At 41.1% G+C, this 16,395-nt stretch overlaps 2 long non-coding RNA genes across 6 annotated transcripts; one reads left to right on the forward strand and one right to left on the reverse strand.

Moving 5' to 3' along the window:
• Window positions 1-8,118: 8,118 nt before the first annotated feature.
• LOC119355871 lies at window positions 8,119-9,458 on the forward strand. The gene is made up of 3 exons (XR_005171726.1): window positions 8,119-8,296; window positions 8,396-8,509; window positions 8,579-9,458. It is a non-coding gene; the product is annotated as an uncharacterized LOC119355871 (long non-coding RNA).
• A 128-nt stretch (window positions 9,459-9,586) lies between these two features.
• On the reverse strand, window positions 9,587-16,150 carry LOC119355870. 5 transcript variants are annotated; one of them, XR_005171725.1, is made up of 7 exons: window positions 15,671-16,150; window positions 15,471-15,577; window positions 14,809-15,382; window positions 13,473-14,669; window positions 11,031-11,248; window positions 10,279-10,486; window positions 9,587-9,899 (listed from the first exon to the last, which is right to left on the reverse strand). It is a non-coding gene; the product is annotated as an uncharacterized LOC119355870 (long non-coding RNA). The 5 variants fall into 5 exon arrangements; XR_005171724.1 differs by having other exon boundaries at window positions 13,473-13,607; window positions 13,701-14,669; window positions 15,471-16,150; XR_005171723.1 differs by having other exon boundaries at window positions 9,615-9,899; window positions 15,471-15,554.
• Between the last annotated feature and the right edge of the window lie 245 nt (window positions 16,151-16,395).

Consider the following 16,395-nt stretch of genomic DNA (forward strand, 5'->3'; position numbering starts at 1 on the left):
CTTTAGGTGGTTCCGTCCACCCCGAGCCACCAAAACCCAAAATGATGGCTTTAGGTGGTTCCGTCGACCCCGAGCCAGCCTAGACCCTAGTTGATGGCTTTAGGTGGTTTCGTCGACCCCGAGCCACCCTAGACCCTAGTTGATGGCTTTAGGTGGTTCCGTCGACGCCGAGCCATCAAAACCCAAAATGATGGCTTTAGGTGGTTTCGTCGACCCCGAGCCACCAAAACCCAAAATGATCGCTTTATACAACATATCAATAGGATCAACATATCAATCATATAAAGAACATTTTCAGCATACACAACATATCAATAACTCCATTAATATATCCAGCATATCAATAACTCCATTTTGAGTACTCATCAACATATGAATCATAAAAAGAACATACACACTATGAAGATATCCAATATAATGAGTACTCATCAATAACTCCAAAATATCAATAACTCCAGCAATATATCCAATAATATATTGAGTACTCAGCAACATATCACATGAAGATATCCAATAATATGCATCCACATGAACAAAAGCCATACATGGCATTGATTCTTAAAGTACATCATCAAAGCAAGATCACCATTGTATCATAGGATGCAAGAACAAACACATGAAGTATCTAGTTGCCACTTGCATAGAAGTACCTCCTCCATCCACTATGTGTAACTCCAGCACCTGTCCCAGCAGTAGATGTGGATGGACCAGATTGCCTTGGGGCAGAGAATGTACCTCTCCCTCTCCCAGCACCTCTACCAGCACCTCTCCCAGCACCTCTCCCAGCACCTGCAGCTGCAGCACCTCTCCCAGCACCTCTACCAACTCCTCTCCCAGCTCCTGTCCCAGCACCTCTCCCAGCACCTCCTGTTCCAGTTGTTGGTGTTGTTGTAGGAGCTGGTTGAGAAGTTCTTGCTGCTGGTGTAGTAGCAGCAGCACCAGCATTGGGATTCCTTGCAAGAGGCTTGCATAAACAAGAAGGAAAATGAGTTAGTACTTAAAAAATGGAATGTACAAGAAGGAAAACATGTTACTAGTTATTAGAGGATTACCATATGTTTGTTCTTCCTCAAAGCCAGCTCAGGCTTCAACTGCTTCATGCAGCTAGTGTACCTATGTCCTTGTAGTCCACAATTGCCACATGTTATAGTCCCCATTCTGGATGTGTCCTTAGGCTTTGGAACTTCAAATTTCCCCTTGATCCTTTTCTCTTTCTTTCTTCCTCTCTTCACTTTAAATGCAGGTGGGTCAATGTCAGGACCAGGGGTCCTTGTCCAGTCATGCTCACCAGGAACTGGATAGATCATTGGTTCATAAGCTGCCACATAAAATTCTTTCTTGAAGAGCTTGCTGACATAATCCTCTGGTTTTCTTTTGCCCTTGTTTATTGCTGAGATGGCATGGTTACATGGGATGCCATTGAGGTCCCATTTTCTACACCCACATGTGTGCACTTGCAAGTTAACAGCATGGGTTTGCTGCCCACTTGTAACTTGCCACAAGTCCACACCAGCTTGAATTGGTTTGCAATATTGGGCCCTCTCCTTCTCAACCTCTAGCTTCTCACTATAATGGGGTGTTATGTCCCATCTAGATGTCTTTGCACTCTCCCTATTCCTATGCCACCTCATCATCTGCTTATCCTTTATTCCATCACACATTGTCCTAATTGGTTTCTTCCTAACATCTAGGACATACTTGTTGAACACCTCAGACAAATTGTTGACTACAAGGTTAGTCTTGGAGTTTGTGTCAAATGCATGCCTTACCCATGTTTTCTTGGGTATTTGACAAAGCCACTCCCGAGCTTCCTTACATTCAGCTCTAAGGTCATTCATTGCAATGTTAAATTTGTGTTCACTATATGCATAGGCAGCATTATCCATACACTTCTTCAGATCTTCCCCCCTAAACCCAGTAGTTTGGAAGTTTGCATAGATATGCCTAAGGCAGAACCTTTGGTTGCACTTAGGAAAGACAGCATTCACTGCATATAGTAGGCCCTGGGACACACAATTAAACTAGCTAAGCTAATATCTAGCACAAAACAACCTTATAGGAACAAGGACATAAGATGCAAGCACATACCTTTTGCCTATCTGACATTATTGTATATGGACCAAACTGTCCCTCTTCTCCTCCTAGGCAGATTTTAAGTTGGTGTAGAAACCAACACCAATTAGCTTTGTCCTCTTGCCCAACAATACCAAATGCTAGTGGGTATATATTGTTGTTGCCATCTCTACCAGTGGCAGCAAGTAGTTGAGCACCAGTAGTTAACTTAATGAAGCACCCATCAACACCTAAATGAGCAAGCAAATTCAATATTTAGAAAATTCAAATGCATTTCAAGATGAAACAATATGTAACTAATGCACAAGGTGAACAAACTAACCAATGAATGTTCTGCACCCCTTGAGAAATCCCTCTCTTGCTCCATTGATGCAATGGAACATAGCATGAAATCTTGGACCTGGATGGGGGGTTTTTGCATTGGGTGTTGGAGTTACAGTAGTGACAACTACTCTACTCCCAGGGTTTGTATCCATCACTGTCTGAGCATAGTCTTTCAACCTAGGGTATTGCTTCTTGTGGTCTCCTAGCACAGCATCAATAGCTAGGTTCTTTGCCCTATATGCCATTGACTTGGGCACATCCACACCATACTTCTCCATGCAGGCATCAATCAAAGTCTGAATGCCAGTTGTTAGATCAGATCTGAACAGTGACTCATACTTCTGTGCAAGCCACTTGGCACTTACCCTTGTTGTCTCTGTACTAATATGGCAAGTGTGCTTAATTCTCATCTTCTTAATTACAAAAGTAGTTTCACCTTTTATAACTGCTGCCACCATAAAGAAGTTGCAATGTTTTTGGTTGCATTCTACAATTATTCTTTGATCCGAATTCCTATGATATCTGAAGTTTCTGCCTTGAGTGATGTGTAAGTTCAACAAAGCATCTCTGAATTGATGTTGATCCAAGAAACACATCTTTAGACATAATTGCTCATGTGGTGCCTCCATCTTCTCATTGTACCATTTTCTAGGAGGCCTCTGCTTTGCCCTGCTCTTCCTTTTCTTTGGCAGTACAAATGACAATGGCTCATAACCATCATCATCAGCCTCCTTCAACAATCCTTTCTCTTCTTCATCAGATGAAGGTTTGAAATCAGGTTCCTCCTCTTGAACTACACTTGAATGTGTCCTTGTTGTAGGCCCTTTCCTAACTGGAGGATTTTGTTTCTTCTTCTTCTTCTCTTCCTGTACAATTACAGTTTCTTCATCCTGTGAAACAACTTTCTCATCTTCATCCATTTGGAAAGGTTCCTCAACCTCTGTGTCACCCTCATAATGCACCACTTCTTCCACCTCAGATTCTTCATCATCTGTTTCTTCCTCTTCTATTTCATCATACTCTCTCTGTTTCTTTCCCTCCTCCATCTCTATATCACCAGCATCACCCATATAAAAAGGGTTTACATCACTGTCATCTTCACCTTCACAATCAGAACCACCACTGCCATCATATCCCTCTTCTTCTTCTATTTCCAACACAGCTTTCAGTTTTCCTTTTACATTCTTGCTCTCTTGTGTGCAAACATCAGTACCATGAGCTACACTGAAGCTGCTACTCTGACTTTCAAAGGCAACTCCTTCTTCATCAACAGCATAGATGGGTGGCTCACTGAGATCATATAACACAGGCTCTTCATACACAACAGTGGATAATTCTTGCCTCTCAAACTGGCTGCAAAGAGGTGGAACAGTGGATAAATCTTGCCTCTCAAACTGGCTGCAAGGAGGTGGACATGCTCTCACTAACAAATTTAAAACCTTACACTCCTCAACCTGCCTCTTTACTAGTTGCAACTCAGCATTACTCTCTACCATCTCCAATCCTTTCTCCCCTAAATCTGGATTCTCAATGTGAAACAACAGATCATATTCACTAAATCCTTGGGTTTCCATCACTGCAATCATATTCATGTATGTCACATCTGAACTGCAGAGCTTCAGCTCAAACATTTCTGAAGCATCAAAATGAAACCTAACATCCAAAATGTCATCATACAAACTGCAAAATGAAATAACAGACAAAATTGGTTAATAAACAATTTTGCTTAACAGATAGGCTAACATATAAACAAAGCTTTGTTTAATTTAGCCTTGCAATATGAATAAACTAAACAATTACTACAAAATCAAACAATGTTTTGTATTTCAATGCAACCATAATTACAGAGCGGGTACTTAACTCACAACAAACTGATGTTTTGTATTTTCATATAAGTAGTTAACAGAATTGTCCACTAATGGTGCTCTGCTCTAGTTAGGACTCATTTAATCCACTATGCTTCTCTGCTCTGCTCTGGTCTAATGGTGCTCTGCTCTAGTTAGGACTAAGAAATAACAATGTAAGCCACTAATGATGCTCTGCTCTGCTCCAGTTAGGTAACACATAATGCTGCTCTGACAATTTGGACTAACAAATAACAATGTAATCCACTATACTTCTCTGCTCTAGTTAGGACTAGCTATTAGAGTGCTAAACATGCAGGCAGTAGAAACCTAACCCTAATCCCCAATTTTAGTGAGCAAGAATGGAACAGTTGACCACTTACAGAACACCACCGAAGCCATGAGTCCACTGATGGGCGGTGCTAGGGTTGGCCACCCAAATTCGCGCCAACTGCAGCCTCTGCTCCATCGACAACGCCGGCTCCGCAAAATCTTCGTCCTCGCTACTGTACTCCGAGCTGGAGTAGCCGCCACTGCCATCGAGGCCTAAGCGGGGAAGGTCGCCGCCGCTCACATCGCCCCGGCCATCGCCGCCTGCCGGAGTCGCCGAGGCCATCGTCGCCTAGGGAGGCACAACAGCCGGGGGGGAGAGGAGGGCGCGAGGGAGGAGCGGCCGCGGGGGAGGTGACAGTGCCTAAGCACTTCGATCCTAGGCTACGGCGGCGTGCTGTGGCGGGCGGCGGGGCGGGCGGGGAGGCAGCCGCCGGCGAGGGTGCGAGGGCAGAGCGGGGTCGGGGTCTGGCTCGGTCGCACCAGCAAGACCTAAACGGTGCGAGCCGGCCTCGTCCTAGTCAGCCCGCAGTCAGCGCGCGGGCACTCGCGCACTGGCCAGCGTGGCGCCTGACGGGCGGGCCCAACCGGTCAGCTTTTCTGTCAATACGTATAAAACACACTTTTAGTCTTTTTTGCAATGGCTCGCCCCAATCTTGGTACTGACACGTAAAAATTACCAATCTTGGTACCAATCTGCTTCCAATGCCGCAATTGTGGTACTTCTATGTAATTTACTCCTGTTTACAATACACAGTCTGGCTTGGCACAATGGCCATATGCAACACGGCTTGCACCATTTAGAGATGGAAATAGTAACTGGCAAACGCCGGATATTTGAGGATCTCGGTGCAGTGCCACGTCAAATTTTGAAACTAGTTTGCTACTTCCTCCGTTCCAAAATAGATCACCCGACTTTATACTAACTTTAGCACAAAGTTGGATCATCTTTTTTAAAATGGAGGGAGTATAAGATAAAATTCAGGGAGTGTCTTACTTTTCAAAACACCGAGTAAATTACACAATAGTACCACATTTGGGGCGGTGGTGACGGATTGATACCACTTTTCGTAATTTTTACATGTCAGTACCATGTTTGAGGTTGTCTGTTACAAAATAGTCTAAACCATGTCTAATAGTGTATTGACGGTGTATCTGACTGTTGGGGCCCGCTTTGTCGGGTGCTGACGTGGTCCATTCTTTTGCAGAAAACCCCCTTACTTTATATGTAATCAGGTAAAATGATCCTGTGGGAGACTTTATTTTTCTTTCGGACTTGTTTGAAACTTACTTTATATGTAATCAGGTAAAATGATCCTGTGGGAGACTTTATTTTTCTTTCGGACTTGTTTGAAAGTTTCCATCGAACTGGACAAATATAAAAATGAAACGGACCTGCTGCTCATACCAATAAGTATTATAAAGAACGGACCTGCTGTTCACTTCATCTGCAATCACGTGATTGGTAGAACTTGGTTCATTATCTTAATACGCCTCCTATAACTTGTGGTTTCTAGACTTCTGCTTATACCATGACCGAGTTCTGCAAAACAGAGAAAATAATGTTTGTTCCTCTCTTATTCAAGTTAATACGATGTACTGGAGATTACTGTAAGACGAAAGAACAAATGATGATATTGTTAAACATTTTGAAAGGACATATTTGTTTAAGAGAAAACCATCGGCAATCCAGCGGTGCTGGCTGCTGGTTTTTGAACCCCTGGTTCTATCCAACATCAATGACAAATGAGCCTTTCTAACATATTTCTGCATTCACATACGTCAACTTATTATGGAATATGGTTTTCTGACCTGCGCATCAAAGCTTATGAGGGCAACTTAAGAATTGTAATACTTGCAGATGCGTTCAGACCTTGATGATTGGCTTCATACCATCGCATTGCTGTCTTATCTTACAGTTTTGTACAATATATAACTGCACCTGCCAGAAAGCATGTTCTTAAAAAGCATGTTCTAGATTCTTCTCTTTGGATTTGAGTTAAGTTTTATCTCCTGGCCCTTTTTCGTTCTGATTGTTTCATGGTATCAAAGAAAACCAATGAATTTTTGGATGGGGAAGGAGTGCTTCCACAAAAACTTTTTGACCTTCCGTCTAAGTGTACTGATTTTATACATAAAGTTAAATCTGGCACGACACTATTCTTGTATGATGTTGAGCACCGTAAGCTTCATGGGCAACTTCAAATGGAGCCATGAATATCATTCCTGATGCATATGCCTCATCAGGGTTTCGGTATCCTTTGTCTGTTATGAATATGTTTTAGACATACCAAGCATAGTTATCTATTCCATTTATTCCAGGGTCTCTATGAAATTTGTCAGTCACATGTCGTTGATAACCCAACTGGAGCATCTATCCTCCACTTATTCCATATTTCACGCTAATTTGTACCTTTCAGATGGTAAAAGGAAACTGTCAGCAATTTTCTGTAATGCTTTGAAAGTTGCCCTTCCTGGCATATTATCGGAGACAAACTAATACTTTTCCGGTTGTGTTCGCTAAATAGAAAAACGCTTTAAGAGGATTTGGTTTTGCAAGCCTTTGATGGAAAGTGAATTTGAAGATGCAGTACAGGATAATTAATGCTTCGCAAGAAACAAGTTTAGTTACGGTTTGACACATCAACAGGTCTGTTTCACAGTCTTCTGGTGTTATGTTAATTTACGTTAGCTACTGATCCCAGGGTGTTCCTTTGATACAGGTTGTAATTTGTAAAGCAGCATGCTTTATTATTTTAGTTAGCATTAAGCTAATCACAAATCACAAAAAATACACACACGCACCCTTAAAGAATCGTATCTATATATGTTCCGCTCATTACTTAATCTTGATGTTGCATATTGAACCTTATGTATATTTTCCTTGCATCTAAATTGTTGCTTTCTACTCAATATTGTGTGTATATGTCCATCTGTGCATAATATGTGGCCCAAATGATGTGATATGTTCTTTTAGCCATGAACCAATTTATGTAGCGAGGCTGACGATTTGACTGTAACATTTTTTCTCCTCTGGTTGAATACTGCATCTTTTTTGAAATTGTCCTAAATGTTTTATAGCTCCTAAGTAATGTATTGTCGAAGCCGGTGGGAAAATATGATGTGTCTTAAGATAATTATAAAATAACTGAATATATCAAAATGATAATGACATTGGATTAACTTTAGAGGAATATGACAGAAGGTTTAACCTTCAATATTGTAGGTTTTCCTGATTGTCTGTCACCTTATTAGGAGACGACGACCGCTACCATGAATAGGTTTAAATGCCGCATTGCTTCCATTGGACAAATCATGATAGAAAACAAATGTGTCTAAACTTATAACATAAACTACTGCTGCTTTGTTGTTTTTATCGAGGATGTTTTCTTTAAGCATATGCTAATCACACACTATCTCCTATTTCACTTAGATTATTCATAGGGCTCCAGGGATAACCACATTATTTTCACTTACATGTTCCTGATTCCTTCGTCGTCTCGCAACTGGATCGGTGGGTGGCGACACGTTCGTTGTTTGGTCGAGCCGTCAACGTCGCTGTTGCTGCCGTCCAGGATGAGCTGCTCAGCCTGCTACTCCACGAGACTCCTTAGCAACAGCTGAAGAGAGGTTTCATGGGAACAAGCACCCATCGTTGTTGTCGCCGTTAGCACCGTCCCTTAACTGCGACCCTTTGGACCCTTTGCTGATCCAGCTCCCAGAAGGTCAGTGCCTGGTATAATTCCCCTTCTCTTCACCTTCTCCAACCCCTGTAGTTTCAAGTCCTGTTCTGATCCTATTTGTAATGATATTACTTGGCATAGGGGAAGGGAAGTGGTTTCTCTCTGTCGAGGAGGACAAACAGAGATAGAGGAGGCAGATGTGATATGCTTGGCATTATGCTGTGAGGATAGAGGGCCATGGATCTGGATGTGGAGGTCAGTGGCAGTATCGATGCCTTTTTCCTCTTCTACTCGATTCCTTGACCTGTTTCCTTTCACTGTTAGATTGTGAAAGTCCATGTGACGTTCGTGTCAAGATGAGCGGCCGTTCCTGCTGACATTGTGTCAACTAGATGGTTGTATTCTTAAAACTTATCAATCAATTGGAGTCGGTTTCTATAATTGTTTTCCCTTTAGAAGTTTTTAACCTGCTTAATGCTTATTGTTCAGAAATTTAGGTGCTCTTTTGTCAGAGACCGCTTGATGGTTTGGTTGGGACTCTATGATTTAGCCTATTATTGGTGGCAACTAATTAGGCATCGATACTGTGAATCAGTAAACACTTGCAACAGGACTATTTTTTTAACTTCCGGACATTTTTATTTATGTGAAAAATACTTTGTTTGGCGATACACTAATTCAGAATATTCATGCTTCAATTCCTCATGAACTTTATTCCTCTATCCTTTTTTATGTGTACTAACGTGTCTTTTTCTCTATCCTTTTTCCTGTATACTAATGTGTCTTTATTTAGTGCAATGCCGAGGTTTCCTCCATGCTTCCATACAATGTCGGAGTACATCAGATGTTGCAGTCTGTTCATCCTGGATAGTGCTGAGGATGAATACAAACTTATATGTAATTGGTTGGTGCTTGCTTTACATAAGACGGCCACTGTTCCACTTCTGTTTTTTTTTTACTTGGTCCTGTACATGTCTACCGTGTTGTAGTTAAAGTTTCTGATGTACACTTGTTCCAGCCACAAACATGGAAGCAAGTTGTTCCTATAAACCCATGATACCCACAAACATTTTTAGATCGATATTTACAAAAGTGTCATGTCGATCATTACTCACAAACCCAGCCACAGCCATATGCTAAACATGAATTTCTACTAACTTAGCATTACCTACTTGACCAAACGTTTGGACCGGCACCCTCGCGTCAAGGCGTGATATAAATCTAGTTGGATATTACTAGAGGATGGGGCACGCCTCCTGAGCAGACCTGTGCGCACAAATCCTGCCGTTAGAGTTTTGAACGTTCGTATGCAACCCAGATGAGCGCCAGATGTCAAAAAAGAAAGAATATACTATAGAACTGCATCGGTAGGATCTTGTTGGATTTACAAAAGATTAAGCTCATTGACAACCATGCACTTACATTAAAAATCTCTATAGAACATCATTCACAACTTTTTCACCAGGGTGAGATGAGCATTTGAGGCTTTTCTAATACAATGATTATAACTTTCCTACATAACATGCTAATAGAGCCTTAACTTCTCTGTGAGAGCTTCAAAAAATGAGACTCATGGAAGGCTTAGTTTGGTCTTGCGGTCTGCATCTTTGCCACAAAACATCTTTTGCTTTATTTACAATAGGAACTGCAAAAGAAAAATATCAAGCACATCATCACCACTGAAGTGATAACAAGAGAGTAGTCCGAAAACCATTCCAGTGCTGCTCGAGAAGCATACTTTAAGTACTAAACATGCCAAAATTGTTGGAGGTACAGTCATACTAAATACACAAAAATCAATGCTCAGGAAGCACAACAAAACATGCCAAAATCTTTGGAGGTACAGCCTGAGTTAATTCACAAAAATCAACGCTCAAGAAGCATAACTGAACATACAAAAATCTCTGGAGGTAAGACCCAAATGAATCCACAGAACACCACCAAAGTTCAAGCATGCGCCTAGGACTGCTAAGCACAAATATTTGCAGATGTGATTTTTCATGGAACATGCCAAAAGATAATACCTAGAAGTATTTGGCTGTTCATCATCTTCTTACATAGGTGTTGAAGTACCATAGCCATAGAGGAATGGTGAAAAATATGGTCCATTACTTGCATCCCCACCAATATATTCATCACCTGGTGATCAATAAGTGATACCCGCTTCTTTGTCAGAACGTTATCTTCAGTACAAGAGCATTTCCAATTTTTGAAGGAAAAATCTCTTGAAATCTGCAAAAGACGGAAAAATGGTTAAAGGACATAGCTTAAGAGCACAGTTCTTATATTTAACTTTAACATTATGAAGATCTCAGTCCACAGTGAAAATTAGACATGCAAAAAACAATTAGTTCATCTGCAGCAAGACACAATGCGTAACCTTTGATAACAAAACTACAGGTTTTATCATTATATATCTGATTCACCTCATGAATACCTTCATTTAGTCATACAGGGGACAAATTAATCAACACATGGAGCCTGTGTTTGGAGTTGACGGCCACCTCAAGGCGTTCGCGACCGCTAGCGAGATTATAAACAAAAATTATGCTGGTAATGGAGAGTAATAAACATGGTGACTACGCATGTGTCGATCAACAATCCTGAGTCTCATGACATGCATGTTAAAGATTATTGTTACCATCTTGTATCCATAAGATGGAATAAAGCTTATTCAGTTTGAATTCTGATTCCTATTTTTTTATCATGCAAACTACCACTACATACACCAGAGAACTTTTTTGCATACAAGATGCATGCAAGATCACAAGCATACCATCTATGTGTAAGTAGGTTGCACGCCATTTCGAATCCTCATCGAACTTCACCAATTTTGCTTCAATAATATTGCAATTCACTTTCCTAAATCCTCTACAAGATCCTCGGCATCACAATGCCTCTGATGTCCAAGTGATCACACTTTCTTGTGACCAATTTTACAAGCATCCAGGCAAAGTCACCCATGACTGAAATCTTAATCCACGCACCACTAACCTGCACATGAAAGCATTTTTGACAATCAGGGAAAATATACAATGGCATATCTTGACAACGAAAGGAAAGCTACAAGCATGCAATGCTCAGAAGGAACACTACACTCTTCCAGGTTCTCACTGTAACTTAGTTTAGTAATGCACGAGCATGAAACAAATGGCACTAATTCTACCAAATCATGTGTCATTTGCATAAACTATCATGTAGATACTACGTGTAAGATTGAGAAGTTTCTGCTGCAACCAAGAGAGCACCACAGAGGAAAATGGGTGGGCGATCAGAGAGGAAGAAAATGAGAAAGCAATAAGAAGGGAACAAGAGTGGGGGCTAGCGGCCGGGAGAATTGGCGGCGGCTCACCTCGGCTCATCTTGTCTTGTAAGTTTGTGTACCAAACCATGTAGATTATGAGTCGATACAAATGAACATAGAGAGAACTAATCAACTACAAAGGAAATATAAACTCACCAATTTATCCCTCTAAACAAATTGGCAATATCATTCAAAGAAAGTAAGGGGCTAATCATGTCTAAAATAATTTTAGGAGCATAATTGCAACACCAAATACCACTTCCAATGATTTGGCAAATAAAAACTTACAAGATTATTATTAATACCACTTCCAATGATTTGGCAAATAAAAACTTACAAGATTATTATTAAGGAAAAACTATTTAAATTGAATCGCAACATTGTAAAATACAAGCATATTATCACACCATCATATGTTGTAAGAAATACTGTAATCAAAAGCAAGAATGCACTTGAACTGAAACACTGTTATCGTCGTCGTTATTATTGCTACCTAGAAGCATACATGAGGAAATATATAGGCGCTTATGTCTTGCTTCTCTCACATTTAATACTTTACCCTTGAGAGGAAACACACCATAGTAGTGGTCCCTTCCTACTACATCTATGCCAGCCATATGCAAAGAAAACAGGCTGAACTCTTCAGTATGAGAGTGAAATTGCATACAATGGCATTTAATAGGTCCGCGTTACTCACAGCTAGAGCCTTTGTTAAATCTCATTCAGTAAGGATCAAGGTGCACTTGTCATGTTATAAACAACACGTGATAAATTAAAGATGAACATATGGAATAAAAAAGTATGGGTGCCAAGGCATTACTGAATTAATTCATTACACATATAGTCTGTATAGATTTTGTCAAACAATCAGACATCAGCAGAACAATTTAGAAGAGAGAAGTATATTAAGAAAATATAAATAACCAAAGGAAGCACATAAAAGAATGAGAATCATATCCCTAAACAGAAGTATATTTCAGAAAAAAAATGTAAAACCAAAGTTGTTCGATCAATTCAAGCTCACAGGCTAATATTTGAAACTCCAGCAATACACTTCAGTGCAAATGTATAAGCATTAAATTGGACCAATTCAGTTCACATGGTTTGAAAAACTGCCGTCAGTGGTAATCTTTTAAATGCATACTTGATTAGTTTTATAAAGCTTAGGAACTAAAATCTGGGTAACCACCAGAGATACACTTGCTCGCAGAAATAATTTGGTAACTACAAAGTGGATTTTTCCTCTCAACTCATCAGATAACTTGTCTGCATGAAACAAAACAAAAACTTAAATCCCCAAATATCTATAGGTCAAAGAAGGGGGGTGACAACTCAGAGGACTGAATGAGTAACCCATGATACACCTTCTCTACTCATCGAAAAATGGTTTGTCCCAACTTATGTTACCTCTCAAATCGATACATAGGTTAGGTTTTCTGGTTTGGAATAGATAAACATATTCAAATATAATGTGCAGCCCATGAATAAAATGCTTATGAATTTCTCTAGTGCCTTTTCACATTAGCTTTCCATGTCATTTATCAGGCAATATGTTATAGAGTAGTGCCATTTCGTAGCAGCTGAGCTTCAGAAATTCTATTGAAACACTGCTCTATCTCAACATGGATTAGAACACACAGCAGACCGAAACTTCCACATCTAAAAACACATCAGACCAAACTACTTGGACATACAAAACAAACGAGAATTAGAAAGTGGTCCTAAGAAAAAAAATTACAGAGTGTACAACTGTACATGCAGCAATGAGAACACAAACAAGCATATATTGTAAACTTCAAATAACCTCTTCGGGTAGGACACTTAGTCTCATGATCTCTCAAAACTACAGACTCACAGAAATCACACACTGAGAACACAACGAACAGAAAGAAGTAAAAATTGATTGGAACTTACACTCCCATGCGCTCCCCACCCGCGCCCTTGCGGCTTCCTCCAGTGGAAAATTTACTGGCAGAGAAACAAAGTGGAAATTAAACCACAGGATTAGGGTTGCTCACATCCTCCCATGCGCCAGCAGCTATCTCGCGGCTTCCTCCATTGGAAGATTGGTATTAGACACATCATTGACTCACTCAAACCCACGCACGACACTCAGAATTGGATCTGAAACACAAGCTGCACCTCAATGGGGTGCTATGGCTGCTGCCACTCTCCACGGCTAGGAGAGGCGCTGGCTTCTCCCCGTTGGTGCACCCAATTTCCACGCCTCCTCGTCCGCGTCAGCTACTACTGCCTACTTCCCAGGACGAATTTTCTCCGTCTTCTTCCTGACTGCCGCGGTTCCGGGCAGAATACGTGGAAGTGGAACACTCGATCGGCAGAAAATAAAATACAAATCCTCAACAAAAAGATAAGACTCAGTAGTCAGTACGGCACCTGCACACCCACCCACCACAAAGCCGCCGCGACCACCACAAGGCGGCCGACATCGAGGCCAGCCGCCACATTGCCCCGCCTGCCCGCCGATCACCACGCTGACTGCTCACCGTATCGCCCGAACTAAATAGAACGGGAAGTTGGCCGCCAGCACCGAGGGAAGCCGCTCGCCAGGCACTAATCTCGCTCAAGACTTGAAACATTTTTTTTTCCAAAAATATATGAAAGGAACGGGAGTGGAATCTCCTCCTAATCCCCACGACCAGCTAACCGATCGGCGAAAAGTAAAATTACTACGGCACCAGTAGAATTTTACGTCAGTAGAGCTATGTGTTGGTTTATTTGAGCCCGTGTCCGCCGGTCTATCGACCAGGGTGAGGAATAAGTTATTCTTCACCCATATATATACCACGGCATAGATTTGTACATATATATCAATGCATGTGAGTTGCTATGTTGACTATACTCACCAAAGACAAAGACAAGATGCCTCTGCCTTTGACATTAAAACCATTATGCCACAGTTACTTTGGATCAAATTTGCATCGGAATAATAGTATTTGCACTGGTTAACTGCATTATGTGCAGCCACAAGAATCGAGTCTCTCTCGTCAAAAAATCATGTATTAGGCAGTGCCACGAATGTTGAAGTTTGTTGCATAATTTTTCCTTTAGCAACAGAGCCCTGTGTCACTTTTTGTGCTTCACCAGTCCCTGCCAATCAAAAGCGGCAATCCGATAAGGCATTTCCATGAACACTTTTGCAATCACTAATTGAAATATACAAGGTGATAAAATTGTTCACGTATTTGCACAACAACCAGAGAGTATAATAAAAGTAGAAGTTCTCTACCTGGAATCAAAAAGTTTGATCTCTTGTAGGTCCTTAATGGAGATGAATTTTCTTGAAGGGCATCCCACTGGTCACTTGGCATTCTTAGGCACTATGCATGCATCGTACTGCCCCTCATATCCCAGACTTGACTCATGTCGTATGAAGGTGACTCTGAACACAGACCATAAGAAACAAGGCTTGCAAACAAAAAGCATGAAAAGCAAAGTTTGAATCTGGAGTTCACATCCATAAGCCTTCTAGCCATCAAGTGTCAACTGCTACTGCTATCCGGCCACTACTATTTAAACCATGGACACTATACCATCCAAAAAGTTGCTCCCAGCCAAACCTACTGTTACTCCAATATCAGGTTTCTTCACTCAAAAAAAGTCAACCTTGCTGCACAACAATCTGATGAAAGCCCACGTCAACAAAAGAACATCGAATTGCAGACTTCAGCATGCAGCCGTGGCAATTCCAGGATTGTTGCTGCTACTACTGACGAAGGGACACCACTCCCAGATGAAGTATCAGCAAACTCCTCAAATTTTATGAACGAACATGAATATGATTTCCGCATCTTCTCTCAACTCTGAAGTAAAATAGAACGAAGATGCATCAATACTGGAATTCACCGCTCATAGGAAGCATTAGTTCTCTTCTATGTCACTAGTTCATACCATTGGAAGTAGCTTAGCTCTCACCCTCTGTTATACGACAACCTATCCATGTTCATAAGAAGGCAAGGCTCCTCTCTGTCTACTCTGCACGTATGTGCACGCATTATCTGACTACACGGTATTCATGGATGACGGATCATCAGCACTAAAGAGAGGACACTTCGAAATACAGCTCGGCATAATTAGTGTACCACTCGCACCTAGACTTCCCATCTTCCAAGATTTTGATGGAACAAGCTTCTTCTTCGTGAGCATCAGAGTCTTGCGTCTCGAAAATAACAATAGAGAAGGCACTGCTATCAGTTAACAACTTTTAAACAAGAGTGAAATATGACAGTTAAAGAATGAAGAGCTGCCAACTTACACATTTTTAAGCAAATCACTTAACGAGGCACTTTGATAGCACACAAATCTTTCAATTTCTCAATTCTTAAAACCAATATTGCATTTTCAGGAGCAAAATTTGGTTCTTCCAACACGCAAAAGAGAAATAGGAGACCGCGGCATAGATTTGGATAAATAGATCACATGATACTGATGAGGTAGGTAAAATTCATGAGGAACCAATTCCCAACACTAAGTTCAGGTTAAACAACACCCTTAAATCTGACCTAAACACACTTATATCTTAGTTAGAATTTTGGAGGTGCAACAGAAACCTGAATTGAGAGGAAAACAATTCTTGCCTTATCAATTTTGTCTTGCTCCTCCTCCCTCACGTACTCAAATCCAAGATCCTCCACTCCAACTACAAGTAATCATCATTCAGACATGAGAAGTGCAGACCAACGTATATGGGAGAGAAAGAGTAGATCATGGGAGAAAGAAAGAGATGTACCTACATGCCGACCAGAGACAGGGACGAGGATGGACTGGGACGGGAGTCGCTGCAGCCGGCGTCGTGGTCAAGCGGCTTGGTGGACTC

This window comes from Triticum dicoccoides, chromosome 2A (assembly GCF_002162155.2).
Source record: "Triticum dicoccoides isolate Atlit2015 ecotype Zavitan chromosome 2A, WEW_v2.0, whole genome shotgun sequence".
NCBI lineage: Eukaryota > Viridiplantae > Streptophyta > Magnoliopsida > Poales > Poaceae > Triticum > Triticum dicoccoides.